Source organism: Peromyscus maniculatus, chromosome 23, assembly GCF_049852395.1.
Source record: "Peromyscus maniculatus bairdii isolate BWxNUB_F1_BW_parent chromosome 23, HU_Pman_BW_mat_3.1, whole genome shotgun sequence".
Lineage (NCBI taxonomy): Eukaryota > Metazoa > Chordata > Mammalia > Rodentia > Cricetidae > Peromyscus > Peromyscus maniculatus.
In genome coordinates this window covers 22,368,544-22,385,430 of record NC_134874.1, presented here as the reverse complement: position 1 = coordinate 22,385,430, position 16,887 = coordinate 22,368,544, and the positions used below count along the sequence as shown (strand labels likewise).

At 44.6% G+C, this 16,887-nt stretch overlaps 1 protein-coding gene and 1 long non-coding RNA gene across 3 annotated transcripts in view; one reads left to right on the top strand and one right to left on the bottom strand.

The window, feature by feature from the left end:
* Positions 1-16,887, bottom strand: part of Caln1 (calneuron 1) — a 467,294-nt gene that overhangs the window by 80,940 nt on the left and 369,467 nt on the right. The gene's annotated exons all lie outside the window — the stretch shown is intronic.
* On the top strand, positions 868-5,354 carry LOC121825523 (uncharacterized). The gene is made up of 3 exons (XR_006067844.2): positions 868-1,489; positions 2,839-2,955; positions 5,040-5,354. It is a non-coding gene; the product is annotated as an uncharacterized LOC121825523 (long non-coding RNA).

Here is a 16,887-nt window from a genome sequence, read left to right as displayed (position 1 = left end):
TTGATGCTTAACAGTTGTATCCTCAGTGTCTAGAAAAGTATATGACATAAGACAGGGTCATCTAAAGTATCGATGTATTACAAACAAGTGATCGAAGCCTTGTTCATCCAAAGTGTGTGGGTAGGAGTGAGAGCCAGTCTTTAAGGGTCTTATAACTCAAGAGCTCTTTAAATCTCTAAATTGTAAATCTCTTTTTTCTTCTTCTTCTCCCTATTGACTCTGGGATACAAAGTGCAGGGAAATATCCACATTTAACTCTTGACAATCTTGGAAAGTATGAGCCCTCCACAAAGTCTGGACATGGCTGATGACTTACCCTACCATCTGAGTTAGCCTTATCAACTTGAAACAGCCTAGATTCGTCTGAGAGGAAATGCCTCTGTTGAAGAACTGTCTAGATCAGATTGGCTATTGTCATGTCTGTGAAGGATTTGTCTTGTTAGTTGATGTAGGAGGATCCAGCCCACTATGGGTAGCAACATCCTTAATTAAGTGGTCCTGGGCTATATAAGGAAGCAGGCTGAACATGAGCTAGCAAGTGTGCGGCCAGCAGCATCCTCCATGGCTTCTGTTGTGTGTCCTTGGCTGTGAATGAGTTCCCTGGTTAGAGATGATGGCTGTGAGGAGTAGCAGGCATCCCTGACTTCAGCTTCAAGCTTGAATTCCCGTCTTTTTCCCTCGATGATGGACTGTGACTTGGAAGCAGAAGCCAAATAAATCCTTTCTTCCCCTAAGTTGCTCTTTGGCCAGAGCGTTTTAATCACAGCATTAGGATAAAACTAAAATGCATACCAAATGACAACAACTAATGGGAATTTAAAAAAACAAAAAAACACTGGACAAGAGCCACAGATTCTTGGATGAGAAGCAGTGGACACTCACACTGAGAAGTCACTAGATTCCCTGTTTGAACCAGCTGGTCTCTGGGTGTTTGGTGCATGGTGGGGACAGTTGCCCTTTAAAAAACAAAAGGGTTTTTCTCTTACAAAGTGAGTTCCATTTGGGATAGAATGAAAACATTCCAGAAAACGCTGATCTTAGCACATAAAGTCTAAACAAAACAAACACCCATGATCCACTCCACTGGAGAAAGGGGCTCAGCTAACGTTTTTTGGATGATCACACACCCGGGCTGGCTGTCTCTATGATTCTATTTTCATCCTTCCACCTCTTCGGGGAGAGATTAGCCAGAGCTTTGCAGAAGTTGCCCTACAGCTGAAAAACTCAGAACGGAATTACAAAAGAAACAAATCCATCTCCATGGTAACAGGAAGGTGACTGTCCTGGCCAACAGGAGCAGGAGATGACTCGATTTATTTCACATCATATACTCGTGGTTTTAAAATGTTGAGTGGTGAAAAAGAAGTTTGTTCAAGGGTCCAGAAGAAACCAGGATGGATTCCAGATCCTCACCAACAACCCAACACCATTTCAGCAGGAACCTCAAGTTCTCTCTGCTTTGATGGAAGTCACAACTCCTCATTCCCAGGTGACCTACAAAGCCCTTACCCATTGTGGTCAGCTGCCCACTTTGAAAACCTCATCATTAACCCAGTTGGATCTATATGACAATCAGGAAGTCAGAGAAAAACACGAAGAGATTGTGCAGCCAGAAGTGCCCCAGAAAGGAAGGGATGGGGGCTGAGGCAGCTCTTCCATAGGCATCTAGAGTGTAGCCACTTGCTGTGGATTGAGACTTCCCTCTGAAAAGGAGGCTCCTTACACTGGAGCATTCCGGTATCAGGAAGGTAGTGGGACAAGATTCACAAAGGGAAGGAATACTGTATGAGTGACTGAGCTGCCCACAAGTCATAGAGGGAGCTAGACTCCAGGGATGCTGCTTTCATAAGTCCTTAGCCATGCCATTACCCAAGATGTATGGGAGACTTCATAGACTCAGCTGTCTGTTAGATATCCATGGTTCTGTAAGTAACCCTAATAAATCTGCTAGACTTGGATGGAATCTTTTTTTTTTTTTTTCTCAGTCATTTGTGCCCTGTCTGGGGCAAACAGATACTTGTTCATGTCTCTGCAGGAAAAGTCACAGAACAAGGAGACACACCCAGCCACTCCCATCCCTTAGCATGTCATGTGCCCATTTTATAAAGAGTCAAGGTGAATCTTCTGGGTTTCATTCATTCATACCAACAGTGACCACATGCTTCCTATCTTAGAAGTGTAGTGTCCAGCACTAAGGATCCCTAGGGACTGGCTGTTTGTTCTTGAAGCAATTCTATCCTACTGGAGAGCACAGTTATGTCCCCAAACCACAACTCCGTGAACAGGGCAACACAGCATCAGACGAAGAGTGAACTTTGAATTTATGAAATGGAACACAATGACTTCATCACAATGACTATGAGCTGAAACGTTGCTACAGAAATTTTATAACAGGGAAAATTCTTTCTTTGTTTGTCTTTTCAGATCTACTTCCATCTCCCAATCTCCACTTCCTCCCAACTTCATGGACATTAAAAGAAAAAAAAAAAATCCATCAAGTTAAATTCATGCTGCCATATGCTCATGGCATGGGGTATAGTTGGGGAGCATAGTTGACCTATTAGGACCCCTACCTTAAGGAAGATAGACATGCCCTCTCCTCGCAAACATCAGCTGCCCTTAGACCCTCAGTTAGGGATGATGGTTCCTAAGCCCCTCCCTTCTCCATGCTAAAACATTGACTGGCTTGATCTTGTGCAGATCTTGCATGAGCAACCACGCAGTTGTGAGTTTGTGAGTTCAGCTCTCCAGAAGATAGTTTCCCTCAGGTCCTTCCTTCTTGACCTCTGGCTCTTACCATCTTTCTGTTTCTTTCTATGTCTGCCATCTTGTTTCCAGGAAGGATTAATTGAGGGGGAAGACCCACTATGCATGGGCTACAGGAGTCAAAACAGGAGGTGCTTAAGAAGTGTGGGTTAAGGAAGCTGCTGTGCATGTGGGAGGGAGCAGATGCAGGTAAGACAAGGATCAGAGAGGTCTGGGTACAGCTGGAGCTGCGGGGTGGTGTGGGCAAGGATGATGAGGCCTACTCCAAGTGATGGTGACCCCTCACGTAACCCATCATGAGTGCATATGAGATGGGTTGCATCAGAAGAATGTTGTATGAGTTCCTTGTCTGTTGCTTTGAGAAATACCCTGACAAAAGTAAATGAAGCAGGAAAGGATTTACTTGGGCTTACCGTTCCAGGGGGATAGAGTTTATTATGGTGGGAAAGACAAGGCAATAGTAAAAGAAAGCATGATACAGGAGCAGGAAGTTGGCTGGTCACATCTACACACACACACACACACACACACACACACACACACACACACACACACACACACACACACACGAAGCAGAGACAGGAATTGAGACCAGGCTCTAAAACCTCAAAACCAGTGACATACTTTCCCCAGCAAGGCTGCACCTCCTACAGGTTCTATAACCTCCCTTAAACAGCGCCACCTACTGGAGATCAGGCATATAAACATATGCGCCTATGGAGGACATTTTTCATCAAACCACAACAGTTGCCTTAGTTACTTTCTTATCATTGTGACCAACTACCTGTAGAAACCATTTATGGGAGGGTGTTTTTTGGTAGCTGTTACAGAGGATTCAGTGTGCAGTGGCTTAGCCCCCTGTACTTAACTGGGTACCATGTCTGTGGGAACACAAGGCAGAGGAAAGCTGTTTACTTAGAGCTAACTGGGAAAAAGGGACTCAGGCAAGAGGCAGCTAGGGAAAACATCCCCCAAGACCCGCCCCAAGTGACCTCTGTCCTTCAGCTGGGCTGACCTTGTAGACTTTCCACACTTTCCCAAAATAGCTGGGGGTCAAGCATTTAAAATGCAAGTCTTAGAATCTTTTGTACCTAAATCAGACCAAAGGGTGTGTCTGATAGTAAATGGGTTGGAATGCCTATGGAAGAACTGGTGTAGGTATGAGAGTTTAGAATGTACTACAGGGAACATAGGGTTGAGGTCTCAAGCTAAACACTGAGCCATGGCAGTTCCAGGAGCCAGCTCAATTTGAAGCAATAGACTTAAGTAAGAATCATTCCTTTACCCAGCCAGGAAATGCCATCTTCAGCCATTATAATCCAATGATTAACTCACCACAGTTGTGGCCAACTGCACTGGGCCAACATAGGAATGGCCGTGTCAACCATCATGGAAGTGGGAGGGACTCATGGGTCCCTATTGATAGATTCTGGGAGAGGGGGGTGGTTGAGCCTACCAGTTTCCAACAGACCATCTAAGCTTTCACACAGATGTCCCTGGTTAAACCCAGTGGGTCACAAAACAAAACAAACAAGCATGAACATGAAAAAGAGATTCACGGGGAAGTGGGGGAATAGATGGGATGGTAAGAAGGTAGGTAAGGGTTGGGGGTAAGAGTTAGATATATGCATTACGTACACATGTAAAATTATCTTTAAAGTTTAGTTAGTACAACTTAAAAAAAAATTACTCCTAGAGTGCAGAGTGACAGGTTAAGGAAAAAATATCAGAGAGTGGAAATGCGGGGAGGGGCATTGAAAATGACTAGAGAAGATAGAAGGAGACAGGAGTAATAAGCAACAGCTGGATGTTCCCAGGTGAGCAAGAAAGGAAGGTCCGCATTTCAACAACCGATGAAGGAGCCAGGCAGTGGGGCGCACGCCTGCAATCTTAGCAGTTAGAGACATGGTGACATTGGTCACAACGTGAGCTGCTGCTGGGCCACTAGGCAAGGCTGGAGTGCCCCTGAACACTTGGGGAGAGTCCTGACAGGGCTCAGTTACAAAGGGTTGTCCAGCGCAAATGCCAGCTAATGTGGAGGTCAAGAAACCTGTCTGAACTGGAAGAGGGCATGCTAGTTGAAGTGAGATGCTGGTGGGGGGGCCACAGCTATGTGGAGGCATCAAAATGAAACTGAGGCACACCACTGCATCCGTATTGCTGCTCTTTTCATCTCAAGAGATTTGGATTGTGGGAACAGAAGGGTAGGAAAGGGGAAGGAAAGGCCAACCCAGAGGGTCTGTGGGTTACTTTTTTTTTCCTTTGTGAATCAGCCTTCGATTGCTTCCCGTGAGGACGCCCCAGCAGGACACTGAGAAGCCGATACAATCTGCCAAGATTCATCAAGCTTGGCAGAGCCTGTCTCCTAGCCTGCCAAACCCCACAAGAGCCAAATTCCCATAGCTACTGAAATCGGCTTCTAGGAGCTCCTTGTTACCCAATATTCTGATGTGCCAGGTCTTTGTGAGGTAATCTTACTGACCAGGAGGTCTTAGTTACATGGCTGGTTAAATTCTAGTTTAATCTATCTAATCTTGAGTTGCTTTTATTAGAATACTTTAATCTCAGCAATAGGAAATTAAGCTAAGAGGGCTACTTTTTGGTTTGTTTGTTCTTGGTATTTTTTTTTTGTTTTGTGTTTTTTTTGTTTTTGTTTTTGTTTTTGTTTTTTGAGACAGGGTTTCTCTGTGTAGCTTTGGCACCTTCTTGGAACTCACTCTGCAGCCCAGGCTGGCCTCGAACTCACAGAGATCCACCTGCCTCTGCCTCCCGAGTGCTGGGATTAAAGGTGTGCGCCAACACCGCCCCAGCTAAGAGGGCTACTTTTATTTTAAAATTGATTTTGTTTTAATTTGTCTCTCTGTGTGTATGTGTGTGTGTGTGTGTGTGTGTGTGTGTGTGTGTGTGTGTGTGTGTGCATGTGTGTGAGCAGGTGCCTGAAGAGGCCAGAAGTCACATGCACTCCCCTTTGAATTTCCACTGTAACTCTGGAGTTCCAGAGCCCCCCACTGTGGGTGGAGGAAACAGAACTCCTGTCCTCTGCAAGAGCAGACGTTCTGTTAGCAATGAGCCATCTCTGCAGTCCCTGAATTCTCTCTTCACCCCAGTATTACCCGGAGTGTGTCTCTTGTTAGCCATCTTATTTTAATTGCTCTGCTTACCCCTCCCCTTGTTCTCAGAAGTGCCTCTCTCTTGCAAGGGACTGATTGTAGTTTTTCATTATTTAATAAGTGGTTATTTGGGGTTGAAGACTTTTCCTCATGTTTGGTTAGGGGGATTTCATCACTTCCTGATGAAATTTCCAGTTCATTGTTACCAGGGTTAAATTCTTTCCTGTATCAATGTTGCACTCAACAAACCTCTCCCCAAGAGCTACAGAAGGCCAGCAAAATAATAGAGAGGACAAAAGTGACTTTGTTTATATTTATGTGTGTGTGTGTGTGTGTGTGTGTGTGTGTGTGTGTGTGTGTTGCACCTGTGGAGGTCAGAGGACAACTTGCTGGACTCTGTTCTCTCCTTCTACCACATGGATTCTGGGGCTTGAACTCCTATCGCCAGCACTTTAAGTAAGTGCCTTTACCCACTGAGCCATCTTGCTGGCCTGAAATGCTCTTTAAATAAAGGCAGTGTAGCTGGGTGGTGGCGCACAACTTTAATTCCAGCACACAGAAGGCAGAGGCAGGCAGATCTCTGGGTTTGAGGCCTGGTCTACAGGGTGAGTTCCAGGTCAGCCTGGGTTACACAGAGAAACCCTGCTTCAAACAATAACAACAGCAAGGAGGAGGAGGAAGAGGAGGAAAGAAAGGAAGGATGGAAAGACAGAATGAAGGAAGGAAGGGAGGGTGGAATGAAAGAAGGGAGGGAGGGAGGAAGGGATAAGGAAAGCAACAAAAACTGTAGACGAGGCTTGGTCACTGGAGTGCCCTAGCTTCTCAGAGATGCACACACCAGGTGGCGTGGCACACACCAGTGAGTCCAGCACTAGGGAGGCAAAGGGGGGACCATCAGATCCAAGTCATCCTCAGCAGCAGAGGGGGCTTGATGTTAGCTGGGGCTACATGAGCCCCGGACTGGGGGGAGGGTGGGAAGGAAGGAAGGAATGAATGAACCAGCCAACCAGCCAAATAACCATGAGTGTACCCAGCACAGTCCACCCTACAGAAAACAAAAATGACATAACCAAGTCCCCAGCCTCATTATCTTAGATTCATAATCTGAAGTTATGCTAAAAACCCAGCACCACATTGGCTATGAGATTATATATATATATATATATATATATATATATATATATATATATATACCTTAATGTGCTTATTTCCCCAACAGCAACAACAACAACAAATGGCCTCAGTAAGTGATCTAAAATAGGCATGGGCCGGCCTATATAATGCCTCCTGTGACTTGGAGGCACACAAATTCTACAAAGGGCACCAATTATCCTGAAAATCACACACATACACACACACACACACACACACACACACACACACACAATTATAGATGCATTAATGTTTTAAACAGATCATCCATTTAGAGTCATTGCCCTGATGTGTGAGAATGGAGAGGTGACCCGGTTTGGTCTGTCCCTCTTCCGCACAGGCCTCGAGCCTCACACATCGCGACTATCAGGAAGTCTGTGATTTCTGTAAGTGCAACAACTGACGGCTGAATTGTCACCAAAATGTCTCCTCTCTTTATTAATTCAACATGTTCCTGGAGAAATTCTTTCTCTCTTGCAAGATCAGCACTTTTCCATGTTTAATAAAATATTAAGTTTTTCTATACCAAAAAAAAAAAAAAATAGCTGAGCAAGTTAAAATGGAACTGTGGAACTGTGCTTATAAACTCGGATGCAACAGTTCCCAAATTGCCCTAAAATACTTACCAAACGACAACAACAAAATCAGCACTGAACTCAGACCACAGTCTTTGAGTGTTTGTGTGGGGAGGAGACTTGTGCATGTGTGTATAAGCCAGAAGTTGACAGTAGGTACCTTCCTCAATCGGTCTCCACTGTATTTTTTGAGACGGAGTCTCTCCCTGAAGCTGGAGCTCACTGATTCAGCTAGATTGGTTGGCTAGTGAGCCTCAGAGATCCTCCTATCTCTCCTTCCCTAGCACTGGGATTATGGGTGCAAGCCATCATGCCTAGTTTTTTATATGGGTATAGGGATCCGAACTTGGGTCCTTATGCTTGCATAGCAAGCAGTTTACCAACTGAGCCTTCTTCCCGGCCCCAGCCCATAGTCTTGAAGGACTTCACAACTAGAAGTTCCGTGGTGCACACACATCCTAGGAGCCATGACTCAAATCCAGGGAGCTTTATTCCCCCTGTGAACATGGAATAGGCTTTGGGGGACCTTCAGCAGCTCTCTCAAACCCTGGAAGCCAAGACTGAGCCATCAAGAACTCTGAACACACACATTTCAATGGAGCCAGCCCCAGGACTGTCTGCGCCTCCCATACCCACGCTTAGCCTGTGCTACAGCTTGACTAGGAAGTGTCCCCATACTCAAGTGTTTTGGTCCTCCACTATGGCGGAATGTGATCCAAAACAGTTGCCATCTTCATGAGAACAGCTGTGCCTTCTTGCAAGAGTTCACCAGAACTATGCTTCTTGATGGTTGACATTGAAGGAGGGCATGTAGAAGGTCACTGGAGATACCAGCCATCCCTCCCAAACACGTGTATGCAATTCTGTCCTAAGTGAATGACTTCTTGGTTTAGGCCAAAGGATGACATGGGAACCTCAGAGGTGAGCTGGAGTGGGATGGGGAAGGTGAGCTGAGGATGCTCTGTCAATGTGGCTATGGAGAAGCAGTCATCCATGTTGGGTGAAGACTATAAACTACAACTGCTTTGGTATCACTACCTCACCCACACTCTGTAGGCAAGTCTAATAGACTGTGGCTCCCCAGGGTGAACTGTGTTTCGTCACTGGGACTTTATGAGGAGGAGGTAGATGTCCTTTACATCTATCTCCCTCAGGGAAGAATTCTCACCACACCAGCTAATAGTACTCTCTTGAGAACCGGAGAGGTCAGTTTGCAGAAGTGGGTCATTGAGGGTGTGGCCTTTGGGAGGGTCTGGCCTTTGGGGGGGTCTGGCCTTTGAGGGTCATATCCTGGCCCTGTTACTGCTCCTGCTCTGTTCTCTGGTCAACAATCTGAATGTGACTATCACACACGCCTTCAGCCAGGGAGTTGTTGCACCATCCACACTATGTTTGGTTTTGAGACATGTTCTCCTGTTATCCAAGCCGACCTTAAACTCACTATGTAGCCATGGATGACCTTGAGCTCATGATCCTCCTGCATCCACTTCAGCCAAAAGAAAAATAAGCTAGCTTTGCAGAAACAATAGCTAGATTGACAGCTGACAGTTGACCTCAGAGGAGCAATACCCAGTTAGAGAGCAGTTATCTCAGCAACATTCCAAGCAAGAAGCCAGTGATTAACAGTGGTTTCATTTTGTGTGGGGAGGTGATTATTTGCCTGGGAATTCATTCCGGATATAAGGGGCATCACCCTCAGAAATTAGAAGGCCAAATTACTATGATCAACTCTGTAAAATTGCATGTCTCTAAAATCTAACTGATTAAGATTCAATAGGATTGGTACACTTTAGCGAAAACCCAGTGGTTTATCTACAAATGATGCTAAAATATAAAGAAACCCTACTCCCAACAAACACACAGACACAAATACAGATAAAGGGAAGGTGAAATCAAGAGAGAGAAAGACAGAGTGCCTTTCTCAACATCTCCTCACCCAAACACATTACTCTACACCTTTTATAAAATGTCAAGAAATAGGCTAATAAGAAATGTCTGAAGTGCTTAAGGAAATGAGAGAAAAACCAATATTGAAATTTATAAAAGAAAAATAAATATTTCAAGAGCTATCCCCTGTCCCTGGATTGCATGAACCTGTATCTTAAAGGTCCTCAAAGTGACTTAATAAACATCTCTATGATATTTATTTTAGAATCAGGAAAAAACATCCTAAAGTTCATGTGAATAAGTAAATAGGGAAGGGGCTGGAGAGATGTCTCAGTGGTTGGGAACACTTTCCTGATATTTATTTCTTTTTATATAAACTTTATTATATAAGAAAAAATCTTGCAAAATCTGAGTTTAGTTCCCAGCACCCACATCAGGTGCCTCATAACAGCCTGTAGATTCCGGCTTCTACAAGCAATGTACTCTTGTACACAAACACACACACACACAGACACATGTGATTTAAACAAATGGGAAGAATCATGTGGAAGAACCAGACCCCTAGATACTAACATGTATAAAATACAACAGTCCCCTTTCATGCTGGGCTACATCCCAAGACCCATTGGAACCACAGGTTGTACTGACTCCTATAGATACCCAGTTCCTTCCTGTGCATACATATCCATGGTAACCTCTGATGTATGCTGAGGTTTGCCTGTGAAACTTCCCCCACAGGCTCATGTGTTGGATACTTAGTGCCCAGTTGGTGGTACAGTTAGGGAAAGCTGTGCAATCTTTAGGCAGTGGAGCCTTGCTGGAGGAAGTAGGTCATTGGGGCAGCGCTTGATGTTTTATAACTTGTACCTATTTCCTGTTTACCCTTTGCTTCCTGGATGTATAATGAGCAGGATGTCTCCTGTTCCTGTCATGTCTTCTTCACCATGATGGACTGGTTCTAAGACTCTGGAACTATAAGCCCAGACAAATCCTTTCTCCTTTAAGTTGCCTTGGTAGGATACTTCACCCCAGCAAGAAGAAAGTCATTAACACATTAGACAATGTAAGACATTGCAATGGTTTGTCTATGAAGTGTTTGCTCCCAAATCCTTTTTCTTTCTCAGCTTCTTGTCCACCATGAGGAGAAAAATTGTCTCCACTGCACATTCTGCCCAACATGAAGTTCTGCCCAATTCCATGGTGCCCAGTGATCATGGATAAAACTCCACGGAATGATGAGCCCAAATATATTTCTTCTTCTGGGCTGTTTTGTCAGGTACTTTTGTCATGGCAACGAGAAAGCTAACTGTCCTGGTTAGTTTTAACGGTCATCTTTAACTGTCAAGTTGACATAGTGTAGCGTCATCCAATCAGGGAGTATAAATCAAGGGATTAGCCAGGTTAGATTGGCCTATGGACATGTATGTGGAGGGATGGATCATCTTGATTGTTAATTGATGTGGAAGGTTCCAGCCCACTGTGGGCAGCATCATTCCCTGAGAAGGTGACCCTGGGCAGTGTAAGAAAGCTAGATACTCATTAGTCTGAATGAGCCAGCAAGCATAATTTTTCTTTGGGTTTTGCTTTAAGTTTCTGCCCCTGACTTCCCAATAATGGACCGTGGCATGTAATCTCAAATAATCCTTTTCCCCCCATTAAACTTCTTTTGGTCAGAGTGATTTTTATCCCAGCCACAGAATAAAACTAGAACTGTGCTATCTAGCTTTGTCAACTTGACACAAACTAGGGTCATTTAGGAAGAAGGACCCTTCATTGAGGGGATGTGTCCGCCTGATTGGCCTCCAGGCAAGTCTGTGTGTGTGAGGGGGCATTCTCTTGATTAATGATTGATCTAGAAGGGATGATGGGGGCAATGCTATCCTTGCTCTGGTGGTCCTGGGTGGTATAAGAGGGCAGGATGAGCAAGCCGTGGTGAGCAAGGCAGTAAGCAATGGAGCATTTTTGGTGCATTGAGCTGGAAAAGCCATTGGGTGCCGAGACCTTCATGAGCTATATTCTATGGGAACTTGGAGGTAAGAATTCTGAGAGCAATATAAACAATAGGGGCCTGGCTCAAAGGTTTGTGAAGCTTCAAAATCCCTTCAAGACCCTATTAGGAATTTGCAAGGTTTTGTTTTGTTTTTGTTTTTGTTTTGTTGTTTTTGTTTTTTGTATTAGGAATTTGTGGTCTCTAGTCAGCTGGGGCTGAAGAATCAGCCATCATTAACAAGAAGCCAACACCACTGAAGTGAACCCTTCGATTTATTAGGACAATTGATGCTGGTCATATAGGGCTAAAAAAATGAGCTGTGATCGGCAAGAGACCAGCATCAATGAGGTAGAAATCTTCTGAGATATCGGGCATGCAGAGTGGACAAACATTGCTTCCCAAGATGGTAGTGGAACTTGGTAATATGTGAGAGTCTCCCAGGTGACCCTAGTTTTGGTGACAAGTGAATTTCAGGATTGAAGGAGTCATGGAAAGTAGACGAGGTGCCGTACCATGCGACAGGATTAGAGTACATGTAGAGAGGTCCGGGGGTGGAGGAATTGATGCAGGTGAAGCCTCGGATGTAGTAGAGGTCCCAGGATTTGAAGAGGTCATGGAGAGAAGAAGCTGAGGCTTGGTATCACGAGGCAGGGTCAGGGTCCTGAAGAGAGCCCAGGAGAGGCTATTTTTGAAGGCAACCCCTTAGTTGCCATGGATAACCCAGGATGCTGGAGATGTTAGAACTATGGAATGACCACCAAGGACAACTGAATGCGTTCAAGTCAGCCTGAATCTATCAGACAAGCTACATTTGCTACCAATAGCAGAGCTGGGGGCGGTGGGGCTACCCAGGCACTTTGGAGCCCAGAGGATACTGAGTGAATCCCAGATGCTGTACACAGAGCTACAGGGTTTGATTTACACTGCAGGAAATTGGTATTGCTTTGATTTGATTGTAACCATGTCCTGGCACATCCTTCATAGTATAAGAAGTCTATAACTTTTTTTTTTAATTTGCAAGAGAGACTGGATACTAACATGAGATAGTAACATGAGATCTTGGGGGTGAATAATAAAGGAAAGGTTATGGGTTTAATAGTGATGTGGTTGTGTGTCAGGTTGACAAGGGGTCAACTGTGCTGGTTAGTTTGCTTTGGTCAACTTGTCACAAACTAGAATCATTTGGAAAAAGGAAATCTTAATTAAGAAGAAGCCTCCATCAGACTGACCTGTATTACTTGATTGATGGCTGATGTGGGAGGGCCCAGCCCACTCTGTGTGTGGGGTGTCATCCTCAGGCAGACGATTCCAGGTTGTTTAAAAGGGCAAACTAAACAAGCCATAGGGAACAGGCCAGTTAGCAGATTGTTCCCATGGCCTCTGCTTCAGTTCCCAACTCCAGGGCCTACCCTGCTTGAGTCCCTGCCTTGACTTCCCTGATGATAGACTGTAAAGTGTAAGATGAAATAAACCTATTCCTTGGTTATGTTGTTTATCACAGCAGTAGAAACATAACTAGGGCACCAGCATTGAAATTAGCAATAATGAAGTAAAATAATTATAATAATATATCATAATCATAGTTACACAGATGTCTCCTTCCTCAAGAAACTCAAGATGAATAATATTTTCAGGCCATGATTGTCAATGAGTAATTGGATTTTAGGAAATAGAATCTCACATAAGGAGTGGGGTCAATGATTAATTGGATTTTAGGAAATAGAAACTCACATAAGGGGTGGGCATTGTATTTGAGTATAATTGAGACAGTGGAATAATGAAAAGGTAGTCTGCATGTGTACCAATGGCATAGAAAATATGAAGACAGGAGTTATAGTAATGGCTTCATCGTTAAGAATGCTTGTTGTGCTTGCAAAGGACCCTACTCAAAATGGTAGCTTACATTACATGGAACTCCAGCTCCAGGGGATGCGACACCCTCTTCTGGACTCAATGGGTTCTATATATATGGCATACACACACACACACACACACACACACACACACACACACACACACACACACTTACATACATACATACATACACATAAATTAAATCATATCAAGACATATATGAGACCCAGTTGGTTATCTGATTCTCTGCAAGATAAAATACTGCAACTTTCCATCATAATGGTAAAGGGGAAAAGAGGACAGCCAGAGTTAGGATAGAGTCTTTAAGCCTACAATCCAAAGTCCGCTAGGCATGGTGGTTCACATTTGTAAACTCTAGAGGCTGAGGCAGGAGAATGATGACTGTGGAAGCCAAGCTGAGCTACAGAGTAGGCTCTGGGCCAGCATGAACTATAGCAAGACCTTGTCTAAAAAAAAAAAAACCAACATACAAAATGGGTGTTGGAGAGATGGCTCAGTGGTTAAGGGCATTCACTGTTTTTGCAGAAGACCTGAGCTCAATTCCCAGAACCCATATTGGGTGACTCACAACCTCCTATGACTCTAGATCCAGGGGATCCAACACCTTCTTCGGTCTTCCATGAGCACTGCACACGCACACGCACACACACACACACACACACACACACACACACACACACACACAAATACAAAATAAAATAAAAAAATCTTTAAAAATTATGAAAAAGAGCAAAGAACCAAAGGAGGCAGCAGCCAAGGCCACAGGGCAGTTGCTCAGGTGCAGAACAAGCCCACATGGTCACAACTACAAGAAAATCACCCATATGTGCTTCTGTTTTGTTTCCTTTTATTGAAACAAAGCCTCACCATATAGCCCAGAATGGCCTAGAACTCACGACCCTCCTGTCTCAACATTTAAGTGTGGACCATTGCACTCCTTACATGGATAACTCCACTCCAGCTACTGCCTCTTGCATTAAATTTGGGGAGTCCAGGCTGGCTTGAGTGACAGACGCAGAGGGGCAGGGTATGATGTGGGCCTGGCTGTCTGTAATGTGCGTCCTTTCTTCCTGGGCTGGCTAAGGGATGAGTAATGCTTGTGTGTGAGATCCATGCTTCCTCTGGATTCTCCAGCACTGGCTAATTGAACATTTAAATGATTGTTCCACTTCATAAACCAGGATCCAGGGAGGCACTGCACAGATTGCTAAATCAAATGAGTGTTAAGAAGGAATGAGGTGTTCTTTATTTATTTTAAAACAAAAAGACAGAGAAGCCAACTGAATGAAGCCTTGACTTGCTCTATGACAAGGGTCTGAAGAATGCAGACACATACATACATACATACATGCATACATACACACACACGTGACATTATGGTTACACATTTTTGGGAAGTACATTGGTTACTTTTCTCATTGCTATGGTAATGGCAACTCAAGAAGAAGGGCTTATTGTGGTTCACAGGTTGAGTGTACAGTTGATCACGGCAGGGAAGTCATGGTGGCAGGAGTGTGAGGCTGTTGTTCACACTGCATCCAGTCAGGAAAGAGGGACAGATGGACGCCGATGCTCTGCCCACTTTCTACTTTTTATTCACTCCAGGACCCTAGACCAGGCAATAGTGCCACTCACATTCAGGGTGGGTCCTTCCACATCCGTCAACTCAGTCTAGATGTGCTTGTCAATTTGTTTCCATAGTGATTCTAATCCTATGAAGTTGGCATTTGAGATGAATCATCACAACCAGCTAGCCTGAAAGAAATGCACATCATGTACCAGGTACAACTTTTGATGCTCAGTCAAGTCTCAGACACAAACATCCCTTGATGAAAACAATTCTGTCCCGTAAGTAGTGTTAGCCAAGTGGTGGTAGCAACCAGGGGTGGCATCACACACTTACAATCTGAGACTCTAGAGACTGAGGCAGGAAGACTGTGATTTTGAGACTAGCTTGGGCTGCATAATGAGACCCTGTCTCAATACCCCCCTTAGAACTGGCATTAGTAATGTATCCAACACATACTGCTCATTCTTTTATCAGTTTATGAAGGGACACATTTGTGGTGGTTTAAAAAAAAATGGCCCTCAAAGGGAGTGGCACTATTAAGAGGTGTGGCTTTGTTGGAGTAGGTACAGCCTTGTGGGAGGAAGTATGGCACTGTGGAGGTGGGCTTTGAGGTCTCACATATGCTCAAGCCACACCCAGTAGCTCAGACCACTTCCTGTTGCCTGTGAGTCAAGATGTGTGAACTCTCAGCTCCTTCTCTAGCACCATGTCTGGATGCTGCCTTGCTTCCTGCCATGACAATAATGGGTTAAACCTCTGATCTGTAAGCGAGCCACCACAATTAAATGTTTTCCTTTATAAAAGAGTTGGTGTGGTCATGGTGTCTCTTCACAGCAATAGAACCCCTAAGACAACATTATACTTTTTCTGTGGTCAAATCATCATTATAAGAGGTATGCTAGTTTTTAAGAGAAGGAAGCTGAGACCAATTGCCCTTTAGAGTGGGGGAGAGCCTCATGGCCACTGGGGACAGGGTGGCTATGGTGAGGACTTGAAGCTGGGGAGCAATTGGGGAATGCTCTGGTTTCATTCTGTTGTTATGATAAACCACTCTGGCCAAAAGCAACTTAGGGAAAGATTTAGGTAGCTTACACTCGCATGTCACAGTCATTGAGGAGTCAGGGCAAGAGCTCAAGCTGTAGTGAAGTAGAAACCATGGAGGAACACTGCTTGCTGACTCACAGGCTAACACTTAGCTAGCTTTGTATACAGTTCAGGGCCACCTACACAGGGAATGATGCTGCCCACAGTAGGCTGCACCCTTCTCCATCAATTGACAATCAAGACAACCCCCGCCCCCAGATTTACCCACAGTCTAACCTATCTAGGTCATTCCTCACTTGAGATTCTCTTTGCAGATGATCCTGGGCTGTTTCAAGTGGAAAGTCAAAGCTAACTAGGACTGGAGGTTAGAGCATCCTAGCAGAGATGCATGATCTCCTTGAAGGGAGGGAGAGGCTTCCCTTCAAAAACCTGGAGGAGAACTTCATTGAGAAAGAAAAAGACAGCTAAAGCAAACAAGACAGACAGATAACCGTCACCAGCAACACGACAACAGGAAGTGTGGGGTGTGCCGAGGGAGACAACCATCAGAGAAATCTCCTAAGCAACAGAGACTGCCAACTTTTACAACTTTTAAAGGGAGGCAGGAAGTTTCATATACCCCTCCTAGCCATGGATAGCTTATCTGTATGACAAGGAACATGGAGGATGCCGATACCAGGCTGGAACATAGACATATCTTGCAGTTGCCAGGAGGATGGGGGTGGGACTGAACTTGGGTTTTCCCACAGAGATTTGTGTGCCCTAACCTTCTCAGCAGGAGCTGTGGTTATATAGGGTGTGGCCTGATTAGGGATCTAAAAGAAAGAGCCAGAGGGTCTGTGATCTAATACAACGTGTGTTCAACTTGATAATGCGTTGTCCTCAGAAATAAAAGACTAGCAAAAAAAAAATGTGCAT